Here is an 18940-nt window from a genome sequence, read left to right as displayed (position 1 = left end):
GTGGGTGGGTGGGAGCTCCCATCCCCATTCCCAGTGCAGACTGGGGGGACACATTTCTCACTGGGAGTTTCCAGAGGGCTCTGTGGGCAGCACACAGCCAGCAGACTCGTGGAATAACAAGAACTGTCCAGCTCAGCTGTTGGCTGCACAACAGAGTCCAGGCCTAAAAATAGGAAGATGTCTGACCCCAAAGTGAAGGATTTTCACTTGAAACCCAGCCTGGCACCCACCCAGGGTGACATCATCCAGAGGGGAAGTTGGAAAAGCTTCCAAACTCGTTGCTTTCCGTGGAGAAGTGCTAAATGCATGTGTCAGCAGATAATCAAACAGCACATTTGCTGTGGCCATGAGTCAGGGGAGAGAGGGAAGGACCTGAAGGGGGAGGAACAGGATTGGAGCTGCAGGTTGGGAAGGAGTTTTGAGAGTGTTGTCTGTGTACAACTCGAGGATGGATGATAAAGTCCATTCAGGCTGAGTCTGCCCTGTGAAGATGACATTTTCCTTTCCTTTGAAGTGTGCTAAAAGTTACTGTGCTGCTCCCAAGGCTCTGGCTGTGAAACCACCCAGTGGTGTGTGGTGATATTGGCCACAGCTGTGCATGATTTGGATTTGCAAGTGCACGGACACTGCTGGAGGTGGCCATGGAAGCACCTGAGATGGCCAGGTGCTGACTGACTGCCTTGCTTTCAGCTCTCTGATATTTGAATCAGCTTTCCCCAGGCTAACCTTCAGGGATTTGATCCAAATCAGTGCTCACATGGCATGGGTGACCTTGCTGTTGTTGTTCTGTGCTTGAACACAGTTCCTCATGCTTCTGTGCTGAGCTGCTTTTTCTTCTGTAACAGTGACAGTGTGTATGAAATGTGGCAGTTTTCCTCTGGAACTTGGTGTCTTTTCCCTGTGGATGCTGCCTGGCAGCTCCTGTGCTCCCCCTCTAACGAGGACACCTTTCCCTCAGTGCTGAAATCTGTAGCTGTTTGCCGAGGATGAAAGCTGAGTGTGATATGGGGACTCTCCTCTGTTTTCCTTCTGCCTTTTAAATTCTCATTATGTATTTATGATGCTGTTGTAGCAGGGATGCCTGGAGCACAACCATGGGCACTGTTTGGTCTCTGGGTCCCCAGTGAAGCTGGAAAAGCTGCTGTTGTTGTGTAAACACTGTGTCAGGAGCTGATTCCATGTGTGCTGCTGGGCATTTTCACCCCTCTCTGATAATGAAAGAGGAAAAGAGTTTTACCATGTCAACACAGACATCTGATAGGAAACCAATGTATTGGGTAGAGACTGAGAATGGGGTTCAGGCACAGCAGCCCTTCCTTCTTGGGGTTTTAGCACTCTGAGATCATTACAGCAGTGACACTGGCTGTGTGACACTGGAAATGACGTGGCTGTGGTGGCAGAGGTGAGCCTGGGGCAGGCAATGATACCCAGGCAGGGTCAGGAATTTAATTCCATGCCAGCATCAAATACAAGGAGGTCAAGCTGCCAGACAGGGGATTGACCAGTTTTTTCCATGGTTTACCCTTTTTCTGCATGAAATCTTGAAGCCTGACCCGAAACAGATCTCTGCTTGCAGGCAGGCAGTGAAACCTCTGAGCTTTTGATCCCTGGCACTCCTGATGAGGCACAGCCCAATTGGAGCAGCTGGGTGAGTGGCAGGGGCTAAACCTGAGCAGCTGGGGTAAATCTGGCACTGCAGGAGTGAATGGCAGCCCTGCTGCAGCTCCAGCACAGACCTTTCATTGCAGTGAGCATTAGTGGAGCTGACGGACGTGAGAGTGAGCACACGCTGCACGAGCCAGCTCTCGTTCTTGCAGACCGAGCACTTTTAGTTTTCCTTGCTGCTTGAGATGCTCTAGCAAACACTCGACTTCCCTGTCATCCTTAAACTATGTGGAGAGGTGGGGAGTTGCCTTTTTACCCAAGCAAATGGACTTCTGCTTTGAAAAGTCCCTTCCTGCAGTTTTTGGCATGACCAATCACTCTGTGCTCAACAGCCCCCGAGCTTCGTGATGCAGTAGTTTTGTACAAAGCTGTATTCTTATGTGCATAAGCTTTTGGAGCTCTTTGAAAACACATCCCTAGATGTCTGTGCTGTGGTTTTAAGGGAGAGTTGGAGATGAGGAGGGAGAGGGTTCTGGGCTTGTGAGACAGTGGCCAGAGGCGCTGGCAGGCACACCGCGCTGGCCAGCGCTGCTGCACGTAGCACAAGCTGTCAGATCACATGCAGATAAAAATACTGCATATTAAAACACCATTACAGCATGAATTGAGCCATATTGTGCATTTACTCTGAGGAGCAGTGCTTGATGAGACACTTACATCCCCTTCCCTGTGCTGAATCCTCATTTCCCCATTGCACACTTGTGGGTGCGGGGGGGGGACTCACAGCACAACACCTTCCCCTCTCCATTCTTTATTTTTCTGTTGTCTTTCTGGTGGTTAAACGCAAACATTAATGCATTTATTTCTGGAGCAGAGCTGTGCAATCCTCCCTGTGCACACAGGGCCAGGAGGCAGAGCTCAGAGCTGGCACTGGCCACAGGGCTGAGCGCTCACGTGCTCGCTCTGAAGGGGCTCGAGCATTTTGTGCAAACATATGTTGGAAATGCCACTCGTGACCGCCTCAGGGGCAGCGTGTGGGCTCAGCCCTGCTGCAGATGGACTCCCAGCTGGCCCTGGGCGGGCACTCAGAAAATCCCAGTGCCCTGAGGAAAGCCTGGGAATCACAGAGTGGCAGGGCAGAGGGAGAATCCGCTCCTCTGCGGGCAGCACTGACCTTTGTCATCACCAAAGCACGCCTGCCTCCCTCCATCAGCAGCAGGGATCACTCACAGGGGCTGCTCTCCCTCCATCAGCAGCAGGGATCACTCACAGGGGCTGCTCTCCCTCCATCAGCAGCAGGGATCAGGCACAGGGGCTGCTCTCCTCTGGGGCCTCCTCTTCCCCCTCTCCTGGCTCCTGGGAGAGCAGGGAGAGGACAGGTTTTGGCTGAGGATGTGGAGGCCGGCTCCTGTTCATACAAATTGGGTACAAAGACCTCAGTGGAAAGGAGGGGGGAAAAAAAAAACCTCGTCTGCATTTCAATCAGCCTAATTAAAGTGGCTTTTTGCAGGGGCTGGCAGGCCCAGAGTGATTTGTGCAATTAATGCCTTTTGTGTTTGTGTGGTGGGGTTTTTTCTTACCTCACTTGTTTGTGGGACCATCACCTCTGTGTAATCTGTGCTTTTAGGGTTAGAAATGAGGGGCTGGATCCTCAGCTGCTCCAAGGAGTGGAGTAAATGGGGAGAGCTCTGCTGATTTACACCTGTGCTGCTCTGGATGCCTGGAAATAGCTTAGCAGGTGTAAAAGAGGGGGGAAAAAAGGTTTCTGCATCCATCTGGAACACATTGCATCCATCAGGGGAAGGAGAGGCATTTGTGAGAGTCAGTGCATGAGCTATTGAAAAGCCTGGATGTAGCTGGGATAATTAGAACCCAGATTAGTCTTCTTGGAATGGAAAAGTAACGACAATCCCAATTTTACCAAATCCTCTGAAATTTATTGCCTATTTGTTTAACACCCCAGACCCTTTCCTACAGCAGGGGATCTGGCAGATTTATGGAGGTGCAGTTCGGTAATCTGAATACTTGGGAGTTCATCTGCTCTGGTTATTTTCACTGTCACCACTTGGAGGCTGTGGGAACTGGGGATGCACATGATAGCACAGGCCAAGCATCATCTGGAGACACTCAAACATTCTCCTTGCACTGGGCTCTGCAGGTGAGGAGGACCTGGCCAGCTTCAGCTGTGGGTGGGAAGGGAACCAAGCTCCTTCCTTCCCCTCTTCAGCACCTGCCCATTTTTCTTTCCTGAATATTTGGGGTTTTTTTCCCCTGCATGTTTCCTCCATTCCTGGAAATGTCCAAGGCCAGGCTGAATGGGGTTGGTTTGGAGCAACCTGGTCTAGTGGAAGGTGTTGTTGCAGACATCTTTTATGGAAAATCCTTTCTTTAGGATTTTCCTCCTGAGAAGCTGAGAGGCCTCAGGAACAAAATGTAAACAATGGTTATCTGCTGCTGTGGGATGCAACAGGTGCATCTGGGATTGCTCTCATGTGGGTGTTTCTGATTAATGGCCAGTCACAGTCAGCTGGCTCAGACTCTGTCTGAGCCACAAACCTTTGTTATTCATACCTTTCTATTCTTAGCTTAGCCAGCCTTCTGAGGTGAAACCAGGTAGGCTTTGTCCAAGAGAGCAGCACTCAGGGAAGAACTGACAGAAAAAGCTGTGCTGCTTGTCCCAGCTCACGTGCAGCCCTGCTTTCCAAAGGGAGAACTCCACACTCCTGTAGGGGTGGCTGGAGACAAACCCCATCCCTCAGCCCCTCGCAGAGCATCTCATCCTGACAGCCGAACAAGCTCCCTGCTCCCAGGGGGCCATCCTGGGGAAAGAGGCTGATTGCCAAGGAAATCCAGGAGCTGCTGCCTTTATAGGAACCTCCTAGAGGATTGACAGGGCTGTAAAACAACAGTTTTCCTATAGCAATTGCTCCGTGGGGAATTTGGTCAGAGCGCCGCGTTGCAAATGTACAGAACAGGCTGCCTGTAGAAATCCTTGAGAGTGTGATAGGATTTAATCAATCCCATTTGTTTGGATGGAGAGGCAGCCCAGATCTCCGTGGCAGATGCCCAGGAAATGCTGGAGGCAACAAAACCTGTTAAACAGGGCTATGTGTGGCCCTGTGAGCAGAATATACTGAATTTGCCTTTTTTTTTACTCAGTCAACCCCTCCCCTTATTACACCTCAGGTGTGTCCAGTCTTCACTCATCCTGTCATTTGCATCACTTTTTTTGCTTTCTCCATCTCTTTCCCTCAGACTCCTGTTTATGATTATTTGTTTCTTTATTTATAGAATGTGCTTTGATTCCCTCTTGTGCTTAGCTCTGTGGTGGGAGGCCACAGGAGGCAGCTGGGTGTGGTGTTGGGACACAGGATGGGGGTCAGTGGGACACAAGATGGGGGTCCTGCTGTGTTCTGTGATGTCCCTTCAGGAGAACGTGACATGCTGCAGAATGAGCCCCCCACCAGCACTGGGCTGTGAGGCTCCTGTCCTTGGGCTTACACACAAATCCCAAATGTGATCCTAACCATCCACGTTGCTTTAAAGGGCTTTTATTTCCAGATAAGCAACTTTCTCAGGCTTGTTTTTAATTCCCTTTGAAAACTCTTGGTTCTGCTGCTTGTCCAAGCACCAAACAGGGATAAAGAACAGCCCATTGGCACAGCACTGCAGGGGCCAGCTGGTTGGGCTGTGTATTTATTGGAATGGAGATACTGGCAGCGTGGAATTATGAAGATCTGCTGTTAGTTTGGGCTTCTCCTCTATCTGCTTTGGCCAGCTGTCCTTTCAAATAGCAGGGAAGTCTCATGTAGCTACAGGAGAAAAGTTTATTCCTGTGGTTTATCCGAGTTTGCTGTTTGCTCACTGACACCACCTTTACTCCTTCCCCATGGCAGCCAATCCTTTCCCTGCCTTTTCTGCTGGATCTTTTGTACAGCAGGATGAGAGAGGAGCTTTCCAAAGGCCCAGCAGTGCTGCAGAGCCACAGCACAGGGCTGGTTGATGGTGGAGCCAGGCCACGTGGCTGCCACGATGTTGTCAAGCTTGTTTTGGGAGGCACTGTGGGAAAAATGTCCCTTATCCTGAGATTGCTGGCTCTGCCATCCAAGGGGACACTCGTCAGCAATTTCCTATCTGCAGATCATAATTACTGGGACAGGGAGAAAAACAACCCTGGGCCAGTCTTGGTCTTACCTGCTGTGGTTCTTAAAGAAAAGGCATAACCTCCTGTAAATAATCACCCCAGGAAGGGAAATGTGGCATTTAACATCTTTCCAAAGTAGCTAGGACTCAAAAAGCCCCCAGGTGTTGTCTGTTTGTCCTGCAGAGGGTCTGCCTGAAGCACAACCTGGTGATTTTGGTTCAGTGAGAGGGGAAGCAGCAGCAGCACAAGGGAGATGAGCAGAGATCTGAGCCTTGCTTTTCCTGTGTGAGCTGGTCTGGGGCTCTGACAGGCACATGGGGGAGGAGGAGGATGACTTGGGTGGTGCTGTGCAGTGACTTGGTAAAGATTGGCCCATCCTCATGGGAAAATCCCAGGATTTCTGCCACACCATCCCAATCTTGCCTCTCCTGTCACTGACAGCAGCAGCCCAGCCTTGTGTGACTCCAGTCTGGTGCCTGCACTGGGCTCTGGCTGCAGGTGGAGGAAGCTCTTCCTCCCTTAAGGAGCTGCTGTGTCCCTCCTCTGTCACAGACATCTTTCATGGAAAATCCTTTCCTTAGGATTTTTCCTCCTGAGAAGCTGAGAGGCCTCAGGAACAAAATGTAAACAATGGTTATCTGCTGCTGTGGGATGCAACAGGTGCATCTGGGATTGGTCTCATGTAGGTGTTTCTAATTAGTGGCCAATCACAGTCCAGCTAGCTTGGCTCTCTGTCTGAGACACAAACCTTTGTTATTCATTCTTTCTTTTTCTATTCTTAGCCAGCCTTCTGATGAAATCCTTTCTTCTATTCTTTTAGTATAGTTTTAATACAATATATACCATAAAATAATAAATCGGCCTTCTGAAATAAGGAGTCAGATCCTCATCTCTTCCCTCATCCTCAGACCCCTGTGAACACTGTCACACTCCTCTCCACTGCTAGGAGTGCCATTACCTCCTGCATTTCCAGCCTCACAGCATTCCTTGGGCTCTGCCTCCCTGCCAGCTCTCCCTGGACATCTCTGGGCTGGCAGGACCAGCACTCCTGCAGTGGGAATCCTCTGAAATCCTCTGGAAATCCACTGCAGCCCTGGCTCCTGCAGAGCATCACCGTGGCCTGGCAGCCTTTCCAAACCTGCATCCCACCTGCAGCAGGGGAACAAGCCGTGATTCTGTGCTCTCAGCAGAGCAGCAGCCTTTCCAAACCTGCATCCCACCTGCAGCAGGGGAACAGGCCCTGATTCTGTGCTCTGCAGCTCCCAGGCCCTGGAGCCACCATTCCAGCAGATGGCATCAAAGGCAGCTCGTTCCTCTGCTGCATCCAAGGGTGCTTTCCCACAGTTCCACTCCCCACAGTCCCATCTCCCAACAGCTCTGGAGCAGATATTCCTGTAAGAAAAGCCAGCTCCTTATGAAAAATAACCTGTGCATTGATTTTCTTTTGACCTGTCCCATGTCACACACCATGTGGTGCCCAGCTCTCCACCCTGCAGCAGGGACTGGGGGCTTTTTGCTCACCTTTGGCCATTCAGCCACAATCTCACCTGAAAAATGCGTTGAAAAATTAATTATAGACCTTCAGGTGCAGGTTTTGATGTCTGAATTTAGTTTACTTTATATTCATGTGTGTAATATTTGCATATGAAGTGCGCTGCATAGTAGGAAGATTAAATCTTCCTTTTCTTTATTTATTTATAAACTCTGAAGAGACCTCATGGTTGCTGGAGGTCATTGATCCACCAGACATGAAGAAATCCCTCTTCTTGAGTCCAACCTGTAGGATTTCCCATGGCCAGCAGGTCCAGCCAGACTTCAGCTGACACATCACACTGGGAAATCCAATCACTGCCACATCACATCTTTGAAACTCCATCCCTGACTCACCCTTATTTCTGATCTCTCTGGGACTGTTCCAAAATCAGGCTCCCTGCATTAGCAGAAGGAGGTCAGGAGTAGTGAGTGAGTGCAGGAAAAGGGAACATCAGTGCAGTTTTTGCTTTTAAACTTTAAACCCCTGTGACTTTTAAATGCAATGATTGTGACATACCCTGCCCTTGGGAAGTGTGTTCCACCTGCCTCCCAGTGCTTGCATTAGCCAGTAGACTTAGGAGGATTTTATGGATCTATTTTCAATTAAAAGGAAAGAGCTGGAATTTCTTCCCACTGGGTTTGTCTTCTGCTCTATTTGTAAGTTCAAAAAGAAAATAAAAAATTCCCTTTCCTTCTTTACTAGGCCATAGATACCACACATCCTTTGGGCTGTGCTCTTCAGTCTTCACCTGCTCAAGATGACTTTGGCTTCTTCAGGCTGGGCCAGTCAGGATTTGGGCTGTGGGGTGGGGTTTGAGGGAGGCAGAGCATGCAGGCACATGGCAGTGTCCATGGCTGGAAAATCTGTGACATTTCAGGGTGGTTGGTTGTGCCAGGCAGATTTTTTATGTGTTCTGTGCCCACTGCAAAAAACCTTGTGTGTGACTGAGAGATGTGAACACAGAGCTCTGCTGGAGCTCCAGGAGAAAAGCAAATCTGCATAATGCATTTGTTTAATGGATTAGATCTCCTAAAAACAGGATTAAGCCCTCCTGAGGCTCTGGGGTGGCAAACAGAAGGCTCAGCTGGGCCAGTGGGTGCTCCTGTGGTCCTGTGGCAGTGCTGGAGGTGGTGCTGGCACTGGGGGCACCTTTCAGTGGGTGCTGCTGCCTTGGTGCACCTGGGGCTGCCAGGGCCAGGTGGGAGCAGCATCCTCCAGGTGGGAGCAGCATCCTCCAGGTGAGCAATCCATCAGTGCTGCTCCTAAAACATCCCCTCTGCAGAGTGCTGAGGGAGGGAATCAATTCAGATTTGGCTTTTAAGGCACAAACTTAGCCCAGAATGCTGCCAAAATTTCCAGCACCAGCAGCTAAATCCCTTTCACAGGGTGAAGCTGGGCTGTGTGTTTTCCAGGCGGGATGTACCACAGTGCCAGGGAAAAGATTCCTTCCCAGGAAAAATAATGAAAGGTGGCAGTCAATTTGTTATCCTGTGCCCTGGGAGGGAGTGAGCAGAGCCTGAGGAACAGGTGTTGTGGGGAGACGGGGGTTAAGGGAATGGAGCTGAAAGAAAAGGAACCTGATGCTCTGCAGGAAGGGATCCCAGTGCCTGGGGCCATTCAGGTGTTATCCTGATACAAGGGCTGGGAAGCTGGGAACAGTGAAAGGGGAGGCAGGAGGGGCCTCTCCGGGTGACACTTGGAGATTTATCAGGCGCCTGAAGTCTACAAAAAATACAATATTAGTGATTTTGCTGGGAAGGGACAGGTGGGTGTGCTCCCAGAATGCTGCTGTGCAGGGGAAAACCCTCTGCCCCAACAGATTCCTCCTCATTTGGAGTTTCAGGAAGATTTTACACAATAAAACACCTCCACGGATCAGTCCACAGCCCTTGGCTCTCACGGAGGGTTTGGCCTTGCCTGCACTGAGGAATGGAGGAATAAATCATTAATTTTTCCTGCACTGTGCAATTCACCATTTATAGTCCTGCAACAAAATCCTGCATTCTGGTTTTCAGAGAGGTGGGGACAGGGAAAGGGGGATTCTTTCCATCCCTGCTGTGGGGAGCCTTGTCCCAAACATGGGGCAAAGTCTGATGGGAAAAGATAAAATCAGCCTGTGCTACAAAGACCATGTGGAAGTTGTCCAACAGCAGCTCCAATTTGACTTTTCCTTGTCTAATTTTCATGTTTTCCCAAATGCATACATATATATATATATATATATATACACACACACAAAAAAAATATATACATATATATGTACATATATATGTACATATATATGTATATAAAATAATAATATAATATAAATATTATATATTATATATTATAATATTTAAATATATATATTTATATATATATTAATATATTTTAATATATTTATATATATGTATATGTCCTGAACTTCACAGATTTAGCCAATTGATTTTGGGGAATTCTGGAAAATCCATCTCCTTGTTTCAGCAAAGGCAGCACATTTTCCTGGCTGGAATGCTGGGCACTGAGAAGATGCTGTTTTCAGCCTGATGTGAGCAATCTCCTTGACATTCCAGATTTTGCAGAGATTTATGTGAAGGTTTCCTCTGTGGCTGTGCCAGGAAAGGGCAGATGGTGACTCAGAGCCAGATGGTTCATGATGGGGTGTCAGGAGCACAGGGACATGTGGGGACAGAGCCCAGGCACAGAGAAGGCCAGAGGAACCTGTCAGCAGGTGTGGGGGAGCTGGACTGGCCCTGCAGCTCCAATTTCCACCAGACACCTCCATGGAATACCACCAAAACACCTCCATGGAACACCCCCAAAACACCACCATGAAACACCAGCAGAACACCTCCATGAGCACCCCCAGAACACCTCCATGAAACACCCCAGGAACACCAAAACACCTCCATGAAACACCACCAGAACACCAAAACACCTCCATGAAACACCACCAGAACACCAAAACACCTCCATGAAACAAAACACTTCCATGAAACATCCCCAAAACAACACCATGAAACACCACCAGAACACCTCCATGAACAACCCCAGAACACCTCCATGGAGCACCACCAAACACCTCTATGAAACACCACCAGAACACCAAAACACCTCCATGAAACACCCCCAGAACACCTCTATGAAACCACCAAAACACCACCATGAAACACCAAAATCAGAATACCTCCTTTGGCCAGGTCTGACCATGCCATCCTGGCCTGGGCCAGCCCAGATGAGCTGTTCAGGGAATAATGGGTGACATTTTGGGGTTTTGGGGCCAGCTGCTGCCTCTAAGCAACCTCTGCAAGCTGAGTTTAGCTGGTCATGAGTTAGGGACACAAAATACAGGGCTTGAGATGATTCTCCATCTCGTCACCTGCTGTGAAGGACAGGCACACAGTTAAAAGTTTTCTGTAAATGCTAATTAAAATGGACTTAGCTAATGACTGATTGGGCTTTTGATTGCATTAAGATTCTAAGTGTAATGAACTTAACTGAAGTATGGATTACAATCTTGTTCTAATTAAAACAAAAACGTGTAACACATATTAGCACATATCAGAAAGAGCTTTAATTGCTGTTTGGGATCAAACTGTTGGAAATATTAATGTGTTGTCTAAAGCCTGCAGCACTTAATTAAATTCTTCATCCAAGTGGAATTTATGTTACTTCAAAGGATGCATCCATTCAAAATTTTCTTGTGCTCTCAGAAATTGAGGGAATATAGATGTGGATTGTTCTTTCCATGCTCTGGATCCTGACTTCTCAGTCCCCTCCAACCCTGTGCCCTATGGGAGAGAGGGGAATTTGCAATTCTGAACCTTTTGCATATCTAATTGCTGAGCAAGAGGCACCGTTTTGTGCCTTGCTTTGGGCACAGAGAGTGGGGCCAGGAGTTGTTGTTACCTTGCAAAGATGGGCAGAGATTAAACAGCATTAGAACTTTGCTGCCAGCAGCCCCAGGGAAGGTGCTCAGTGTTGGTACAGCAGCAGTGCCCAGGGAAAGCAGAGCTCAGCAAAGCAGAGCTCAAGCTGAAATGTCAGAGTGCAGGGGGTCAGGAAGGGCTCTCAGCTCTGCCTCTCACCTCTGCAGCTCCGGAGGAACTGACCTACTTCAATCCAAATTTTTAGTGCCAATGATGAAGGGATTGCAGACAGAGTGTTCTCCTGGAAAGCACTGGACTTAATTTCTTCCACTCTTTTGGCAGCACCTGTTTCTGCACTGCTTTAAGACAAAGCACAGCCCTTTCTTGTTCTCTGGGTGCTGCCTGGGGCAGGAGAAAGCCATTTGCTGGAGGTGGTGTCTCCACCCAGCTCCTACCAGAAGTGACATGCTTGCAAAGTCAAACACTCACTGCTTCTGAGGCCTCTCCAACCACCATAAAAGTATTTTTGAGTATCTGTGATCCCTGTTCTCCCAGCTGTGACCTTCAGCTGTCTGCAGTAACCCTTCCTGATTCTAAACCACCTGGAGCTCTTTGGGAGGGCACAGGGGAAATGCAAACTCACCTCTGAGGGGGAACAGGACCCCAAAAATACCAGTGGGAACATGGGCAGTTACACATTGACACATACACATAATTTGTGTGAATTTGGTGTCAGGGCTTGGTTTTTGAGGAACAGCTCAGCAGATGTCCATGTTCCAGCTGCCCACACCATGGACAGGACAGAAGCTGGTGGAAGGGATCTGCTCTCCAGCCTGGCTTTCCCCCAAAGGACTGACAGATCTGTGGGGCTGTTGGGATCTCTAGCTGCTCAGTGACCCCAAGAAAAGTTAGAAAGTCTTTTTTCCCAGCCCAGCGCTTGAAGAAGGAGTCAGAGCTCTTCATTTCTTGGTCTCAAGGTTGTTTATTGTTTCTTATCTATAAAATTCTCTCTCCTGGCCTGCCAAGGTCCACTCAGCAAGACAGTCCAAGGCACTCTGCCTGCCCCTGGGGTGTATTATCTTTTTATACTAAAAACTAGGTGTACAATATTTACCATTACTTCCCAATACCTATCACCTGTGTTAGACAGTGAGCTTCTACTCTAAACCAATCTGTAAGTGCCAACATCACAGCAGAAGATGGAGGCCAAGAAGAAGAAGAAGGAGAAAGGCTGGACATGCCCAGATTCCTCCATCTTGCCTCCTGAACCTCCATAGCAAAAACCCTAAAATCTGCTTTTCCACCCTGTGATAACTTCACTAATATTCTGCTTAAACTGTTGTGGCTTGCAGATCTTCGTATAAGGTTGGTAATTTTTTCCATGGGTCATAATCAAACCCACAGGGGCACCCTGGGCTCCGTGCCAGGGTTTCTGAGCCCCCTGGCAGGGGTCCTGGCCATCCAGGACAGCCAGAGGGATGTGCTGGGTCCTGACATGGGGAGAGCTGAGAATGCCTCGTGCTCTGCTGGCCACGAGGAGCAGGGAAGAGGCTCTGTGAGAGCAGCAGCTGCTCAGGGGCAGGGCTGGGGAGCAGGAGGTGTGAGCTCAGGAAGAGCGTGCGGTTATGAGTCAGGGTGTCACCAGGCAGCTCCTGAGGTGACACCTAGACCAGAACTGAAGGCTTCCTCCAGTCAGAACATCTCATCTGGGTCACACCAGAAACCAGCCAGGCTCAGCAGCTCCTCACACCAGCTCAGGGCTAAGGTGTGGCACTTGTTGCAGCAAGTCTGGCAGTGCAAACCCTTCTGGTCTTGGTGCCACAGCACCTCCAGTGACACTTCTGTAACTGGGGCTGCCCACACAGCTCCCCTCTCACTATGACACAGCGGCACAGCTTTTTTTTTATGGCTGCTCTGGACACATCTCTGTGCCCAAATCAGTGCCTGAATGGTCTGGGATCATCCCAAACCCCCTGGCAGCTGCTGAGCCCTGCCATGGCAGTGGCGTGACATCTGTGAGTTCCGCAGTTCCAGGATAATCTCATTTTAGAGAGCCCTACCTGGCCATGTTAACCCAGTCAGTAGCTGGTGTTTGCTCAGTTTATCAAGTCCTGGGTGTGCCCTGCATTGATAGAGGAGGGGATTTTACACCAGAATTTGGAGGTTGGTTTAGGAGTCCTGCTTGCCTGATGTCCAAGTCTGTGGTATGAGTTCACAAGCAAGGCAGAGAGGGTTTGAGCCCAGTGAGGGCTGAATTGCAGCCTCCAGCTCTGCAAGGAGAAATACCCAACCCTCTGAGCAGGGAGCAGGAGCAGCACTGAGTGAGTAAACCTCATTATGTGCCAAAGAGGTTGCCAGGAGCTGGAGGGACAGGAGATGCTGTAAAGGAGACTCACGAGCATGAGATAATGTCACTCCTGTGGCAGCACACAGAGGAGAGAGCCTGCAGCAGGAAGAGGCCATGTCCAAAATCCTCAACACCCTGAAATGTCCAAAATCCAACACCAACACCCTGAAATGTCCTAAATCCTCAACACCCTGAAATGTCCAAAATCCAACACCCTGAAATGTCCTAAATCCTCAACACCCTGAAATGTCCAGACACCTCAACACCCTGAAATAAAGTTTAGGAGAAGAATGGGACAGGCTGCCCAGGGCAGCGGTGGGGTCACCATCCCTGGAGGGATTTAAAAGATGTTCAGGTGGGTATGGACTCTTTGAGGTCTTTTTCAACCTTCTGTGATTCTGAGGTGATTCAATCTAATCCAGGATGAATTCAGAGCTTTGGGACATGGGGAAGCCTCAAATCCATGTGGATCTGTGTCTGTGTGTGCAAACATGGCCATGTAACCCTGGGGAGAGCTAGGGCAGTCAGTAGGCACCTGAGAGCTGCACCTGAGTGTGATTTACTGAGAAAACCCAGCTCTGTGTCCCTCCAAAAGCCACAGATTTTGCTCCTGAGGTTTCTGTGCCATTAATCTCGTTAGGGACAGGATTTACATGTTTGAGATGAAGAGAGGTAAAGCAGGGTTAAAAAAAAAAGATACTACAGATGCTACTTCATGAGCTCCAGCTAATTTTCATGCAATTCTGGTTTCAGATAAAGAGCCTTCCCTGGGTTTTTGTAGGGGAACAGCAATGCAGGCTATTCAGAGGGTGATAATACATGGCTCTCATGGCTAAAGCCTCCTGCTTTCTGAACACACATCCTCCAGGAGCACAGCAGGGAGCAGGGATGTGCCTTCAACTACACTGCTGCCAGGCTCAGTCCCTTCCAATCTATTGCTCCTCTCCAGCTTCGGGGCAGACAATGGGAGAAAAATTATTTAGAGTGAAGCCCCTGCTCACTAAGTGCAATTTGTACTGAGAACCAAGCAGGAGCAGCCAAATTTATGTGGTGTTTTGGCTGTTTCAGGGAGTAATGGTGAACACTGAACCCTGCACAGATTCAGGAAGGGGCAAGATTAAGGCTTTGTTAAAGCAGAATAAATGCATTAAGAGTTCCACTGAAAACAGAGGAGCTGAGTAACATCTTCAAGTGTTTAACAGAACTGCAGCCAAGCACAGATCCATAAACTAGATATTATAAAAAAGGAAAAGAAAAACAAAACAAAGGAAATCCACTTTAGCTGAGATAAACTGAACCTGGACACATGTGCAGACCCCAAAGAGCACGAGGAACCCCACAAGGCTAAATGAGCTCCTCGTTCCCAAGAGTGTCAAGTGTGATCATCTGCAAAACAGGAATGCAAGCCAATGTTTCTTTTAGTAAAAGGGTGAAATGAAATGTTAGTTCTGAAAAGTTTACATAAAGTTAAGTGAGCAGGATAATCCCAGCCTCTTACAACAAACCTCTCACGCCTGACAATGAAGGCAAGAACTCTCTCCTCTTGTGTCCTCTACTGTGTCCCTAAGTCATGACCAGCCAAACTCCCTTTGTAGGGGTTGGTTAGGAAAGACAGCAGCTGACCCCAAACCTTATGGTGTCACCCATCCTGTCCCCAAATATCTGGCTCAGGTGGATGGGGCTGTACAGGCCCTTTGGTGGGCTGGACCAGCTCAGATCTCACCAGTTTTGGTGGGGAGTGGAGCTGTAGGGCCAGTGCAGCTCCCCCAACATCTGCTGACAGGTTATTCTGGCCTTCTGCTGTGCCTGGGCTCCTGAGGCATCCTTCGTCCCCGTTATCAGCCCAGTGCAGGTGGGATTTCCCTGCCCTGTGTGCAGCATCCTGATTTAGCTGCAGGGACAGCCAGGGCAAGGGAGCCACAGGGAGCAGTGGCACTGCCCTCCCTCACAGCGTGGTTTGGGTTGGAAGGAACATCCAATCACACAGATCATCTCCTTCCACAGCTTCCACAGAGTGTCAGGGACACGCTCAGGGCTGTTGGGAGGGCAGTGCAGGCACCCACAGCCATGGACATCCAATCACACAGATCATCTCCTTCCACAGCTTCCACAGAGTGTCAGGGACACGCTCAGGGCTGTTGGGAGGGCAGTGCAGGCACCCACAGCCGTGGAAGCTGAGGAAGGCAGCACTGGCTGCTGGCCGAGCCGTGGCAGCAAGCTGTGCCTTTCTGCCCTGGCAGCCACGAGATCTTCCCCAAAATTGCTTGTCTGCAGATAATGATGAATAGTCCCTTTATGCACAGTGACTGAGGAGTGCTGGTGTCGCCTCCCTGAGAGAAATCAGCAGCCCTCCTTGAAGGGATGGAATTATGCTCCTTTGGCCATACACAGGCCACATAATTCACTGTAATTTTATTATCTCTGTGCACTCACAACTACACCACATGGCTCTTCTGTAAGTGGTGAAGGTAAGAGGCTACACCAGCATGAATTTTCTTTAATAAGATTATACCATGATAATAGGCTTTGAGAATAATTCAGCTTCTAATGATTTTGTTCTTCCTTGCTTCCACATGATCAAGGGCAATATGCAATAAAATTGTGGAAGCTTTTTTAATTATGGAGTAGTGAGTGTATATTTTATCTATCAGCTGTAATACTCAAAGGGAATTTTTGTTTTTGTGGGAAAAACTTATTTGGTGTTGCCATTTTCAAGGCTCTCTGTGTAAGCATGTGCAGACCTATGATCAAATTTCTGCAATATAGTGGTGGTGTTTTTGTGGGAAAAATCCAAGTGTTGAAACACAATGCCGCCAACCAAGCTGTCTGGAAGGGGATCAACCTTTTAATACTTTAATCTGATTAAAAAAAAAAAAAAGAAAAAATAAGAAGTAGTAGTAAAAATTATAAATTATTTCTTCATGCAGATGAGTTGCCTAAGATCAGGCATTCAAATTAGGAAATGTTGGCTCGACTCCCCCGGGGCCTCAGTTTCCCTTCCAGTGAAACAAATGCAGGAGTGGTTGGCACTTGCAGACCTGCCTCCATGGGTTATCCCAGCCTGTTTGTGCTGCACCCTGGGAGCACTGAGATTTGGTTCCCTGATGTTTGTAAAACTCTCTTAGATCTCTCAAGAAACCCTGCAAAGCCTTATTTTAACATTCCCAGAGCAGCTCTGGGTAACGGCTGTCACCCGGATTATTCCCACTCCTCGGAGAGCAGGATTTTATCCATGATCCTGAAAGCTTCCAGCCCTGCACAAGGTTGACCTTCAGGGCTATCTGAACCTGCCCTGCCATGTGCCAGCCTCCCTGCAATCTCTGCTTTTCTGGATGAAATATGGCCCAGCCTGGCCCGTTGTGAACAAAAGCTCCTCAGTTAAATCCATATCAGCAGCGCTCCTGACACAAGTGGGCAGGGTGGAGGCCCAGAGCCACACATCTATTAATCAGGGCTGGGTGTCACTTTGCAATTCAGGGATGGTTTGTGAGGAAGGAAGCCGAGCTCTGCAATGAAAGAGTTCTGAGGTTTGCTCTCAAAAGGCTTCTCACCACTCGTGACGTGCTTCCCCACCCCAGGGCTGGGTGTTTGTGGCTTGCATAGAGCACCAAGAGGGCAGAATTCACACCAGATGGTGAATCATGGTGAAATTTTTCCCTTCTTCAAGAACCTCCTTAGATCTACCTGGGGAAGGAGGCAGACAGATGTGCCTGCATCTCCCAGAGCTTTGGAGTTCATAATGAATGAGGATTTGCAGCAGATGGGGCTTGCACTGGAGTTCTTTGATCTAAGGCTGCTCACCACTTGGGCATGGTGGTTTTCACCTGGCCATTGGGGTTTTCACCTGGGAGTAGCAGCAGGAAACTTAATCCAGGTGGGATTTCAGGTTTGGGGTTGGAGGGAGAGCTCCAGCCTTTCCAGCACTGCCTTGCTCTGCTGGCTGGAGGAAGGGTTGTGTAACCCAGCACTGTGAAACTCATCAGCTCTGCCTGCACTGCGTCTCTCCCTCCTTTGCCAGCAGAGGAGAAACAGCAGAATTTTTCCAGCTAGATAAGACAGTGGAGTTGGGAAATGGGAAAGGATCAGGTGAGTTTTCCTCTGCCCTGGCAAAGGCCTTTCCCCAGTGCTGTTAACCAGGAGGATTAAAGAGTGACTGCTTCAGACACTCCTCAGCTGTCGACCCTGAGCTGAACCCTTGGGTCAGGAGCTGACTTTTCATTTGGGACTGACAGACTTGCAAGCTAAATCAGAGCCCAGATGGCTTAGAAAGACCCAGAGAGCTCCAACCTGAGAGCAGCCCTTGCCACGCACGTTCCCATGCTCTTTCAACAGGCCGGGGCCGCTGTGCCAAGTGTGATTTCAGAGGAAGCTTGGAAAGAAAGTCCAGCCCTGTCTGTCATCCTTTTTTTCAGAGAACTTCTGGTGCCTTTGCCATGTGCAGAATAGCTGAGAGAAAGGGCTTTTACAAAGCTCAGAGCTGGGCTTCTGTGTGTCCTGCTTCCCTTCTTCCTAAGCTGTGTTCTCTTCCTCCATGAGTCACCCCGTGGATGAGAACAAGAGACTTTTTAGGGAAAAGGAGACAAAATAGAAGCTGGCTCTTCAGAGCGGCTGTGCTGTGGCCGCTTGTTGGTGGCTCTGGAAGCATCTGTCATCTTTAGCCTGGGGAGCTCAGTCCCAGGGCTGAATGGCTGTGCTGTGTTTGTATGCGTGGCTGCACACTGAGGCAGCCACCCCTGCCCAAGGTGGATGTGCCTCACAGGAGAAGCTCTCTGCACGTACACAAATACCCAGTGCCTGTGGGTGAGCTGCAGCCTGTGCCAGTCAGGCTGGTAGAGTATTTCCTGGGGTTTGCTGTGAGGGCTGGGCACTCCAGGGATTTGCTTTGTTGGCACCCGAGGAGTCAAACCTGTCCTGCCGTGGGGGCACCTGTGTCTGGCCACGTCCCAGGGAGGTGTCTCTGCTCTGACATTGCTCTGGAAGGGGCTTTGGGGACCTGGTGGCTGCTCCCTGCTCCTCCAGAATGTTTCAGGACTCTAAAAGAATTTGCAGGTGTCCATCCAGCCCTGTCTGAACACCCAGCTCCGTGTGCCAGGCGAGCACACCTTGGCTCTGAGCAAGCATCCCCGCCGCTCCTTCATGGAGCTGCGAGCTGGAAAACTTCTAATTAAAGCCAGATTATTGGTCTTGGCCCTTCTTGTTAGTGTTTTGATTTGGGGTTTTCTTTTTTAAGTCCCCTTAAGATGTCTGGATAGATGATATCAAGGTTAATTTGTTTGTGATGGAAGAAATGTTTTCACATGGTGGCTAAATGTTGTTGGAAAAGAGCAGAATTAATAGCTGCTCACTTAATCCTGATTAAACTGGCAGCTGGGAGATATTGATCAGTGTGTTCACAGCAAACTATCCCTCTCTAATGCTTGGGGTAAACGAGCCTGGGACTGTGGTTACCTTAACCCTTCCCA

At 49.2% G+C, this 18940-nt stretch overlaps 1 protein-coding gene across 1 annotated transcript in view; it reads left to right on the top strand.

Moving 5' to 3' along the window:
• LHPP (phospholysine phosphohistidine inorganic pyrophosphate phosphatase) overlaps positions 1–18940 on the top strand; it is a 72507-nt gene that overhangs the window by 31164 nt on the left and 22403 nt on the right. The window lies entirely within an intron of this gene.

The sequence above is a fragment of the Melozone crissalis genome, unplaced genomic scaffold, assembly GCF_028551555.1.
Source record: "Melozone crissalis strain CALT ecotype California unplaced genomic scaffold, PUWL_Pcris_2 ptg000019l_1, whole genome shotgun sequence".
Taxonomy (NCBI): domain Eukaryota; kingdom Metazoa; phylum Chordata; class Aves; order Passeriformes; family Passerellidae; genus Melozone; species Melozone crissalis.
Note: the sequence above shows the minus strand (reverse complement) of the source record. Positions and strands in the feature narration are given on the sequence as shown.